Here is a 12,944-nt window from a genome sequence, read left to right on the forward strand (position 1 = left end):
TCCATTCAGTTACTAATGGGGGAAAGTTGAGGCCCAATATGATTTGTTTTCCTGATGTAAATGTTGCACAGAGTCATATTTTGTGAATGGGTGATAGATCTAATGAAAGCATTATCCCTTCCCCACAATGCTGAAGTGTAATGAGATGAAACATTTCGAGGTGTTTAGGTGCTCAGAAACACAGGTGTGGACTAATAAAAATCCTTTTAAGCAGCTACTGGTAGACTTATGCACTTACACTTTAAATATCTGGTTGATCAACTAATTCTCTACGAAGATGGCAGAAGTTGGTCCTTTTCCCTCTAAAACAAAATAAAATGGCATATTCAGAGAATGCTGAATCATGCAGGATGCAAAACTCTGCTTTTAAAGGTATTTTTTTTCCCTGTGGGGAAAATTCAAATTGTAAAATTCTGACTTAATGTGGAAATCTGGCAATTTCAGTGAGGCATTAGTTGGGAAAGTTTTCTAGGTCAGCCCGGGATGGTGGATAAGGGAGGAATGAGTAACACTGCCTCTGAGTAGCTAAAGCCCTTGTGGCTCTAGGATGTTAAGAGAGCAGCCTCAGCCTTATATATCTTACTTAGTCAAAGAATATATAACTTCATCAGAGTTGGCTTCAGCTTTCAAGTAGAAATAAACCACTTCTATTACTGGGAATTAATAGATACTCATATTACAGCAAAACATGGAAAATTTTTTGCCTTTCTGGGTTCACAGCTGAAGGAAAGGAACAAAAGGAAGAACAAATGTTAAAGAGAGAAGCGGCAGAAAAAGCAAAAAACCAGCAATGTTTGTAGGTAAACCCTCTTTTTTCTTTTAATAAAATGCAAGCCTAATCTCAGTTTGGCAACTGTTTTCCCTGGGGCAGGCTGGGCTGAGGGGAAATGCTGGAATCACAAGCTCAGAAGTCATCCATGGGCTTGCAATACTTGCTCATGTCAGCTGAAGGCTGAGCACACAAGGCAAACACAGCTGGTAACATCATCCAGACTCTATCCAAGACTCCCTGTGGCACAGGCTCATCCAAGGGAGCTGGGAATGGGCTCACACTGATGCTTGCATTGAAGGCAACTCAGTTTTATACCCAGTCACTGCTATTCAGGAGAAATAACAGCAGCCTGGGCCAAGCCTGAGTTTAGTTAACACACTCTATTCACTTGATTATTGCTAATATATATATACCAGTACAAACCAAACTAGGGCACAAGTTAAGTCTACACAGGGGAAATTAGAATGGTTTCTTTTGTCAGCAGCACTTGCATGTACCAAAAGGGCACTACCATCAACTGTCACCATGGCCATACTGAGGATGCATAATCCAAATCACCTGGAAAAGCAGCATTTCCTAAGGAAGGGCTGGGAATCACTCCCCTTTGATCTGGTTTCCAGCGAACCTTCCAATGACTGTGAGGGCTGTCTGTGCCTGCAGCACAGCTCTCCCCACCCTCCCCAGAGAGCTGCTTCTGGTGCATCTTATAGAGACACTTTCACAAAAAAAACTGTATCACATTCCACTTCCAGAACTCACGGTGCCACAGCCAAGAACATCCATCAGTGTTTGGAGCCTCATCCCCTGCACGTGTAGACCCAGCTCTTGGAGTAAGAGAGAGATAAACTGCAAACATTTTCAGAGATTCAGGAGAGAGTATCTGGATGGTCTAAAATCTGGTTTCTACCTTGACTCCAGAGCTGGCATTACTGAAATAATCCTTGAGATGACCCCAGTTGTCAAAAATCAAACAGGATTTATAAAATACTCTAATATCATTCTAGAGGAAAGGTGCTGTAGAAATAGGAGGTGTTATTATTATTATTACTATAATAAGACAAGCTCCCCATGTCCCTTGGCGATAATGCAGCTCACTGGTAGGGATAAACTATGGAGCCAACGTGAACCAGATTATTGCCTCATAAAATGGGACACCTGCCCTATTATCCCTTAAATAATAAGTACATAAAACAAATTTGACTGTAATAATAAAACATAATGGTGAAATATTTATGGGTAATTTTTCAAGGCAGCACACGAGGATTAAGCCACACGATTTCTGTTGGCTTTTACAAGGGTTGCACTGGTAAATCCTCCCCGTGAGGTCCTGCAGAGCCTGATCTGTGAGGTGTTTGAAAGGCTGCAGAGCCTATGGTAACGTTAGATGGAGATTTTAAAACATGATAAACAGTCACAGAATCCACCCTTGCACCCAGTGGGCAGAAAGGGAAGATGTACTTGGAGCGATCCAGCCAGGAACATGCTTATTAGTAGGGAAAACATTCCAGTCAGGTCTGTCCTCCCATTCAGGTGCAGATAACGCAGTTGTGCAGGTATTAACAAGAGCAAATGGTTAATTAAGGCAGCTCAGGAGCTGGGGCCACTGTTCAATCACAGCAGCCACTAAAGAAACACAACAGAAACACAGAAATGCAAACTGGGCTTAGATCTCAGTTTGCAGATGAACAGTCCTGAGTCCTTAATAAAAACAATATCGAGTCCTTAATATGACAAACTAACAAATAATATAAAGAATTACTTCAGGGATATAATCAGATTACATCTTTTACATCTCAGAATGTCTCACTTACCTCTCACCTTTTCTAAATTCTTGTAACTGAAAAAGCCACAGGGAGAAAAAAAAATCCCATTTTCTGATTGTTCATTTGGCAGAACAGTGCAGATAAACAGGTTCCATAATTCCTTTCATACAGTTATTTCCATATTCATTTCCCTACTCTTCTGTGGGATGACTTCTGATAGAGCAACAAAGAGAAGAAAATAATTTTTAAATAAGGAAGTGTATTTCAAAGCCAGAGAATCTGTTAAAGGCATCTGAGGCAGCAGAACCTCTAACCTGTGAGTACTTTCAATGTACTTTAGATTTTAAGTTGTCAGGGTCACATTCTCAGTTTTTGAAAAGCACTCACGTCTGGCTCCCGAGACAGAACCTGATTTAGTCTTTTATAGGCACAGAGTACATGCTCTAATTAACCCAACTTAATTTTTGAGCACAGTCCCAATGTCTAATAGCCATGATGCAATATTTAGCAGATTATATCAGTTATTATTTTATAAGACACCAGATAAAAATAAAGAGAATATCCGAATGGCACCTTCCTTTAGCACTGTCTTCCAAATAACTGCATTATTTTGATTTGCCTCTTTTTAAAGCAGGATGGGGTTATTTAAAATCTGGCTCATTTGCTGGTTTCATATTGCTGGCACTTCTCCAAGCCAAAGGAAACACCTAATATTTTCCATGGATGTTCCCTGCTGCTCGTGCAGCCTCACCTTGGGTGTGTAGGGCTGTTGTGGGTGTTCGGGGTGACCTGCACAGCCCCGTCCACCCACCCAAGGGCTCTTCCCACAGCCCCCAGGTTCACTTTGCACACTTGCATGATTAAAACCACTGCCCTCCTGCTCCTGCAACCATTGCCTGCCCCAATCATGTGCATTTTGACACGTGTATTCCCCAATCCTCTAACACAGAATCAATTTTACGCCCTCAGAGCCGACACAGACACTCACACACAACTCACGTGTGCGTGTGAAAATCTATTCATGCCTTGCTTTTTGTGTGCTGCCTCACTGCTTGAAGAGTTTCTGTGTTTTCTCTTTGTATCATTCTGGCTCTGAGTACTAAAAGCCACATCCTGTTATGTTTGGTTGCTAGGTGGAGAAATGTTATCATGGGCTTCAGCAATAATTTATCCATAGAGCTAGAGGAGCTGTCATGTACTTCTGACAGTGAGCTGCAGCACTTTATCAGCTTGCCTGTAAATCAACCGTGTGTGGGTGAAGATGCCAGCAATGTTTGATCTCTCTCAGACACTCTAATAATCTGCTTTTGTCTGATTGATTCCTTCACATCACCAAGCACATTGCAACCGAGAGTGGAGTGCCCTCTGTTTATCTCCGTTGGTCATCTGCTTGAGGGCAACAGGGCAGAAAATGCTGTTCTCGCTGAGATGTAAGAGTTTTTTGGAATTAGGGGCTTTACATCATATCCTGGAGCAGGTTTAGTCCAGTAAATCAATGATAGCAGAATTGAATGCACCATAAATACCTCAAACCGTATCTCTTACAAGAATGTAAGAGTAATTCATAGAAACAGGAAAGGTAACTTTGCTGGGAAGAATTACGACCCCTACAAGCTCGAGACATGCAGGTCTTTTATGGGCTGTGTTTACATCTCCCCTCCTGAACTTGGGGAGGAACGCTCTGCTCTGGCATTTGGTTGCAGGCAGTTCAGAGAGAATATTGAGCAGAGCAGGACGCTGTCAGAATTGATCACTGCCTCTCACGCCAAAGCCCAAGTGTTTCTAAATTTCTGTCGAGTTCCGTTTCCCGCAGGAGATGCCAACGCGGCGTCTCGTGCTCCGCACCGGAGCTCCGCACGCCTGGTGCTGTGCAGTGCCTGCTGCCAGAACACGCAGAAAGGAGGCAGTCTAATGAGCAGCAGGAGCTCCTCCAGGAGGAGGGGGAAGCGTGTGCCTGTTCCAGCGGACAAATGGATCTGACTTTGTTTTGTTTTGTACATCCCACTGTTCCCCCGGCTGAAAATCAAGAGCTCTCCCGGCGGCAGCTCGCTGTGCGCTGCCCAGGGATCAGCAGCACACTTGGACTCCTGACCTCTGTGAAAGCTGAGGGTGGGAGATATTGAGGATGTGATTGACTAAACCCCGTCAGGAGAAGCATTTGGTTGTGGTGTCCCCTCTGTGGGTCACAGTGGGATGGCACAGGCAGCAGGATATTTGGGGAATGCACTAATCTCAACCCAGTACACCAAGGGGAAAGGATGGTGTTTCACAGCACCACTGAATGCTAAAAAAGGGTGACAATTCACACTGCATAATGTATTTGTAATTGTGCTTAAGGCAATGAGAAGGGAGGAATTCATGATATGATTCTGGCATACCGTGTAGCCCTCTGTGGATGCTGGAGGAGCAGTTACATCTCCTCCAGAGTTATTGCATTGAGCACTGGAGCTCCAAGACAGAGTGGATCCGCTGCGTCTTCCTTGGCCCATCACAGGGATTTCCCCAAACTATCATATAAATGGTTATGGAGACTGGTTTCATGGGAAGGCAGCCCCTTCCTGTTCCCAGCTGCCTGACCACACAGGCAACACCTTTTATGTGCAGCAGAGGGGCCTGTGCTGCTCCTCCACAATTACAAACTCTTGCAGTGAAAGCCAGACTTCCATTCACAAGAGACATTTTTTTCCACCACACGTCATAAAAGCAAGGAGAGTGATAAAAGCAAGGAGACCTGAAGTTACAAGGTGTAGCAGGGTGTGTTCTCTATTCTTTCACCAGCAGGCATCATCAAATGACATTTGGTTTTACTGACTATTACAAAACACATGCTGTTGCCTCCTCAAAGACCTTAAGCTGCCATCCCTTCAGCACCGCATTGGAATGCAAAGTGCAGGCACAGACAGACTCATGGACACAGACAGACCCATGGACACAGACAGATGTAACACCAGAGACCTCATGGCTCCTGTGCATGCAGCACATCAGGATAACAGAGACAAGCTGTGAGGCTTTTAAATTCAGAGCTCTGTTCTAGTTTGGATACGACCACTTGACCTCTTCTTTAAGCCAGTTACCTGCAGGCAATTGCTCTGTAATTCCCAAAGTTTGCTAGAAAACAGTCAGAACCCTACTGGCTAAAGTCAGCAGGGAAAGACTGAAAGGTCCCAATTCTGGCTTTATTTATGTTGATTTAGAGGTGGTGGATGTCCATGAAGTCTGTGCTCAGATTGGCTCTGGCACAAATAACTGAAGTCTAAAGCCTCAGTGGTCTTAAACACACTCGCTCTAAACTGCTCTTCAGCCTTATGTCACAAATCAATTAGAATAAACCTACCATTATATCTCAAATGCTACTCATTTCTAGTATTGCAATATAAGGGTTGGCACTTTCCAAAGGAGAATGAAGAAACTAAAAAAAAAAAAGGAGAAAAATGACAAATAAAAGGAGAACTAGAAAAGAGGAAAACAGAGCATGTCTAAGAAAACTACTCTTCCAATAACATCAAGATATCCTCAAGGGAGATGTATAAGTAGAAGATATTACATGGCTGAACAGTAAATATCACATTTCTTTTTACAAGCATGTTTTTGCATTTTATTATATCTTGACTGGCAGATCCATAAATTTTGAATATCCAATCTAAGAAAAGACAGGCTTAGGATCTGCAGGTTGTGTATTCCACAGGTCTAAGTGGTCAGTGGCATTTTGTTATTCCATAACAGATTTATTAATTAGTGAGTTATGTTCATATCTAGGAAATTTAATATGTGTTTTCATGAGCAAGTGAAAGGAATTAATAAATACTTGCCTATATTTAGGATTTTAGTTCTAGAAAAATAATTACTGGTATATTCATGGCAATAAACAGCTCCAAGTGCTCTCTCTGTCACCCAGCTTCCATGTGGCATTTTGTGGCACATACTTAGGGGTCTAGATGAAGCCCCAAAAAGTACAGAAAGGAACTATTGGGTAACTCTGGGTTATTCAACCTCCTTATAAAGCATTTTGCTGCTGCTGTCAGCCAGCAGTGTGTTATTTCCTGAAGTATAATCCCAGAAAAGCAGCATTTCTGGATCATCTACCAAACTGTTGGCCAGTGCTGAGTGATTGATTGAGGTTATGACATGACTTTTACAGACAGCACTTCCAGGACCGATGCAAACACATGGGACTTGCTTGTTATTTTGTGGTAAAGAAAAACACTTGGAGATGGGAGGTGGAATTTCCGCCAGCTGGGAGACTTCAGTGATTTGACATCGGGCTGTTTTTGTTTGATGGTGGGAGACAGGTCTGATGAAACCTGACATACAGTTTACAAGAATAATTAATATCATCGGTGTGTTAAAGGGAAAAACCTCACTCACACATTGATGTCAATTCATTGGAAGATACATTTCCTGTAGTTTTGGTTTGCCCCAGGTAAGTGCCCTTGTGCTGAAAGGAATCATTTTCTTTGGTACAAACTGCCAAGGCAAAGCAAGTGATTTCTTGCTGGCTACCTTTGAGAATACATTGATTTAGACCCAACCAGACTGGATCTACCTTGTCATATATTAAAATTGTAGTCAAAGGTTGTGTGTAGCCAGGACACCACCAAGATGACAAGTTTGGAGCAGAGAAAGAAACATCTTAGTTTACAAATACCATTTGTAATACAGTTGTTTCATTTTTCGGGGGTAAATCTGAGACCAGCATGTCTCAGCTGTAAATTCCAGCCTGAATAATTTCCCATGTGCTGAGCCTACCACTTTACATTGGTAATCTCAAAGTCCTTGTAAAGAAAGGATTCAATTTGGAAGCCTAAATAGAGACTGTTCTAGTAAAATCATATATTGGTCAGGCATATATTGGAACATGCTATAAATGAATGAGACCTCTGAGAACAGGGCCAAAAGCAGCACTATGAGGGAAGAGCACAAGCCTAAGTTTATCCAATAAGGAAATAATAAGGATATGGGTTAATCCTTAAATCCTGCCTGTATGAATAATGTTCCTGTCTTCTCCTGCTCTCTGCCTGCTCAGGAACCACTGTCCAAAACAATCTCCTGTCTTCTTCTGGTATAGGAAAGAAAGGCTTAAGTTCTTCCCTTTCAAGCTGGATAACAGCATTGACACCCACTCAGGTTGCAGAGTGGGAACACTTAGATGGAGGTAGGGGGATCCGGGTTTAATTCTCTCCTGTTGGAAAGTGCCATTACAACCAACTGACTTAAAAAGAGAATGTAATTTTCATCAGAAGTTTCACTTGACTAGAAAAGGGGGAGATGTGGATGGAAGGCTGTGGAAAAAGAAAACATGTGCCCTCCTTTTCATCCTGATGGTTATTTCCAAAGAACAGTTCCACATTTCACAGCAGAGAGCCGCTGGATAAAGCACAGTTCTTGGAAGAGTGACCCCTCAGAGGGTCTTTTCCCAAGGTGTGCACCCTTCTGGCATCGTGAATCTCAAGGATTTTTTCTGCACAGTAGCACAACTTCAGCAGGAAAACTGAAAATTTTCCTTATGTTGTGCAACATAATCCACAGTTTAGGAGGAAGGATATACTTCCATAGGGAGGAGGTCTGGAACATTTCCTTATGTCAAGCCTGCTTGGCTCGGGTTTGCTCCTTGCCAGGCAGGTACTCTAAGGAGGAGTTATTTTGTAAAAGAGATCTTCCTACCTCTTCCTGTGTTTTAAAAGAGGGCACGTGCTCCTGGTGCCTTTTCTAAAGGACAACAAGGTAGTTTAAGAGGCAAACATCTCCTGAAACCAGTCCCTCAAGGGGGACCTGCTTACACGCTGAGATGTGAGGTGAGCGTGGTCTAACCTGGCAAAACGGGGTTTCATCTGTATCAGCCCTAAACCAGCCCCAAACCACAGGGTTGGGAAGGCACTGTAGGGTAGATGTGCTCAGCAGAGCAGGAGTCACCAGGATGGCTGAATTCCTGTGTGCCTGGACAAGGGCTCCATGTTGCTGATTTTCAGGGCTGCAGAAATATTTACAACTGACATATCTCAGTAGATCAAAGGAAGCTGCTGCTGCTGCTTAGCATTTCTGGCCTGTAATCTGCATTAATGCCTGTGCTCTTTCCAGATTTGTCTGAAATGTTAATGAAAACACTGAATTTGCCCCAAAGCAGCAGAAATTTGGAGAAGAAAGTGGGATGAAATTTCCCATTAATATCACTGGATCTCTTAATGTGAGCCAAGCAGGTGGTGGGTTACAAACCATAATGAACTGACACCTTTTCTCCCCAGAAAGGTGCACCAAAGCACTGCAGCTGAACCTATTTTAGATTGTAAAAGTGCAAATGAACTGGCAAAGCCTTACAGCTGGGGAGATGCTGCAGGAAAGGTTTATTTTTTTAATATTCAAGTGCAAAGGTATTGTTCCCCTTGCTTCTACAACGAGCAAATCACCTATTTAGGACACCAGGGGAGGCTAAACCACCACAGCAGGTGAACCTGCAGCCCCACTGCCCTCTCCCTCCCTGCAAGCACTTCACAGAGTCACAGAATCATTTAGGTTTGGAAGAGACCCCCAAGATCATTGACTCCAACCTTTGACCAACCTTGTGTCACAGTGAGTGGTACCAGATGCTTCAGTGCTGGTATCAAACAGAACAACACGGTACTTGATCCAGTGAAATCATCAAATATGTGAGCATCTGTTTCTGAGCAGACAGTAAAAAAAAAATAAATATATAATTGATAAAGAAAATTTAATGAGAGCTATTCTGCAAATAGAAATTAGCATCTAATGGCTCATTTCTTGTGTGTCTCACTCTTAATGTCCTCCCACCACACAGAGGATGTACCAGGAGTCATCAGGAGAGTCTGAGACCATGCTATAATGTCACACAAGGCAGAATCATGGCAGCTTTTACTGATCCTTGAGATCTAGGTGTGCAAAATCCATCAGTGACAGACAAGGCATCAAGGACTGAGGAGAGAGAAATTCATTTCAGCGGGAGGTATTCTCAGTGCAAATGAAAGCTGTTCTTCTAGATGTGGTATTAGGGAGACAGGGGAACTGTGAATTGAGTATTTCAATACCTATCCACCCCTAATTTTAAGCATTTTTTAAAAAAATGAAATAAAGAAAAATGAAGGAAAGCTCTTTTGTTGTATTCAGAACAATCAAACACCATGGGACTGGATGGCTTAGGGAACTGTTAATGGGATACAGACTATTTCAAGGTCACTGGTTCAAGTCTAGCTCAGATTAGTAATAATTGGAAGTCATTATTACTTGATGGCTGTTCAGTAGTTTAAGTGACATGGGATGGTGGTCTTAATGTAGCATTGAGTGAACACCTGTCTTTAGCACACACACGAAAAAAGCAGGTTGTTGATGTTAATTTAGTGCTTTTCATCGGGAGTAAATTTAAAGATAAAACATAAAACAAATAAATGCAAGTAATTTCTAAACAGTCCATGTCATCTACTTTTTCAAATAAGTCATTGATTTCTCAAAGTTGGCATTGGTCTGTAAGGCCCTAACACAAAATCCCAGAATCACTGAGGCTGGAAAAGCCCTCCAAGACCATCGAGTCCAATCTGTGCCCCATCCCCACCTTGTCCCCCACTGAGTGCCACGTCCAGTCCTTCTTTGGACACCTCCAGGGAGGGGGACTCCAACACCTACCTGAGCAGCCCCTTCCAATGCCTGACAACCCTTTCCATGGAGAAATTCCTCCTGATGTCCAACCTGACCCTCCCCTGGCACAGCTTGAGGCCATTTCCACTCCTCCTGTCCCTTGTTCTCTGGGAGCAGAGCCTGACCCCCACCTGGCTCCCCCCTCCTGTCAGGGAGTTGCAGAGCCAGAAGGTCCCCCCTGAGCCTCCTTTTCTCCAGGCTGAGCCCCCCCAGCTCTCTCAGCTGCTCTTGGTGCTCCAGACCCTTCCCCAGCTCCGTTCCCTTCTCTGGACATGCTCCAGCCCCTCAAAGTCCTTCTTGTCTTCAGGGGCCAGAACAGGACACAGCACTGGAGGTGTGACTCCACCAGTGCCACCAGCACAGAGGAACAAATATATTTAACAAGGGTTAAGCCCTACCCAAGAGGTTTTCTCCTCTCCCTGGTACTGGAGGCGACAGCCTTTGAAATGTCTTATTAGAAAACCAGGTTGGAACATAAACCAGTGATTAATGAATTAGATCTTCCATTGGTCAATCCAGTCACAGACAACACTAACCTTTTGAACATGGGGCAAAATTGCATCCATGGATTTAGGATAGGATGAGTGATTACCCTGTGGTAATTCAGAGGAAAAGTGTTGTGCAATGCATTTGGGGTTTATGATAATTCAGTAATAATGACAGACCTTGGGCTAAACTGCATGCTTGGAATTTGGTTCTCTATATTATATCAAAAATCTTGGGTAGACATCTGTAGTCCGTAAAACTCACATAAAGGATTTCATTGATTTTAAAATTCATTCAACTCCCCCTGAAAATCTTATTGTCTCTCTCTGGGTTTTATGATTCAACTTTTATGAATCAAATTTGCAAACTTTGAACTTATTCAGACTTTGAATGTGCTCAGCCGTATAAAAAGCCAAAACAGTTTCTCCCAAATAATCCCAATTACTCTCAACACTTAATTGGTATTAATTTATTTAATTTGAGCTACTGCTGAAGAAAATGATTAAAGTGCTTTCATTGGGATAGGGTTCTGAATGGACAAGTATTTCACATTATCTGCTGAAAATCCATTCTAGTGGGTAATGTTTGCTATTCTTTTCACATACAATTATTCCTCTCAGTATTAATCAGAGAATTTTTCAAAGGTGTAGTCACGAAATTGGACTGGCTCCATGCCTAATCCAATATATGTTGCTCAGTAAACATATATCTTGGGATATATGTTTATATCCCAAGATATATGTTTTCTAGGCAACTGAATTTTAGCAGAGTGACATAGTCACAGGCAGGAGCCCAGCAATACAAACTGATATTTTCTTGATGGAGAACTCATTGCTATGCAAAGCTATTTTTAGTTTTCTGCTTAACATGTTTTGGGTGAAAAAAACCAAACTGGAGGTAGGGTATTTTCCTAAGTAATTCTGTGCTGTATATGCCATGTTCAGGATGTGTCAGTGACTCAGGGCTTTAAATAAAAACACCAGACATCATTTCCCTGTTTCATGCTGCATTACTCAGGTAAAAAGAAAACATCTCTGCAAAGTCATACTGAGTAACACCAATGTACAACTGCCTGTAAGAAAACCTCCCTGAGGGTACAGGAGTGAAGGGTTCATTCATCAGGAATGGAAAAGTTAGGAACTTAGAGTGTGCAAGGAATAATGTGTAATAACTCTGCTGAGACAATAACCTACATTGAAATCAAAACTGGAATAAATTTTGAATTCACAGTGATGGGTTCTGTGATATCTGACGCTCCTCAGCCTTACTCAGCTGAGGAAGATTCGTGAGATTCATTTTGTAGGATTTTCAAGCTAAATTTGTAGGCTAAAGAGCCTCAGCTAATCCACAGAGTGGTATCACTAATACAAGGTTGTGCTATGAATACGTTTAAACCAGAGGTTTGTACCTTGAGAAGCTTTTCATTGGGATCTGGTCCGAGCAGACCCCGTTCCACACTCCTCAGGAGTACAGAAGACACCTGAAGTCTTGTCACAACAGCAAGCCCTTGTGTGGTCAGAGTCATACTGCAATCAGTTCAAGGGAAGCAGCTCTGAAGGAATATTTATCAGTTTGGAGATAGAATGAAATCCAGTTCTTTCTGCTTCCCCATGTGCACTCCTGGCAGGGGTGTCCTGGGGGCACCTCTGGGACCATCCACATGAGTAAGTTTGCAGGATCGGGTCCAACCCCAATCCACTTTCCAAACGCAGCCCTGTCTCACACAGACACTTTAATCAAAACATATTTCTCCTGTTTATGCATTTATAAATGCAGTACCTGCTTTTACTTAAGAATCAAGCAGCACGGATGCAACTCGTTTTACCCCCTTGCTCCTGCATTTTGAAATATTATTTTGCTCTTAATTTTCAGCCTCCTCCGCCTCCTCCTTTCATTCTCTCTCTCTCTCTCTCTCTCTCTCTCTCTCCCTTTTTTTATTTTGGTTGGTGACCACAAGTGTAGTTTCAGTAAATAAAGCTGGTGCTTGATAATGTGGAACGGCCAGGAGCTTAACTCTGCCCTTGGAGATCGCTTACATCAAACCAGCAATCAAAAAGTGGTGCAGATAAAATTTGTCATCAGGGATTTCCTACAAAAGAATTACAGTGGAGAAATAGCCTGATCGATACTATGGATTTTCACTGCAGGGGCTGATAGTCCAATTGCTGTGAAACACTCACACAGATAAAAGGGCACGGCTGCCACTTTGTTACAGACTGCTGACTCAGCCCAAAGCCTGGCAGGTATTTATAGGCCAAAGTGATACAGAATTATCACCTTGC

General features: G+C 42.7%; 1 long non-coding RNA gene across 1 annotated transcript; it reads right to left on the minus strand.

The window, feature by feature from the left end:
* Nucleotides 1-249: 249 nt before the first annotated feature.
* Nucleotides 250-9,152, minus strand: LOC120322667. The gene is made up of 3 exons (XR_005562498.1): nucleotides 9,089-9,152; nucleotides 2,584-2,748; nucleotides 250-302 (listed from the first exon to the last, which is right to left on the minus strand). It is a non-coding gene; the product is annotated as an uncharacterized LOC120322667 (long non-coding RNA).
* Between the last annotated feature and the right edge of the window lie 3,792 nt (nucleotides 9,153-12,944).

This window comes from Pipra filicauda, unplaced genomic scaffold (assembly GCF_003945595.2).
Source record: "Pipra filicauda isolate LSUMZ 115617 unplaced genomic scaffold, ASM394559v2 scaffold13_size5146498_pilon, whole genome shotgun sequence".
NCBI classification, from domain to species: Eukaryota; Metazoa; Chordata; class Aves; order Passeriformes; family Pipridae; genus Pipra; species Pipra filicauda.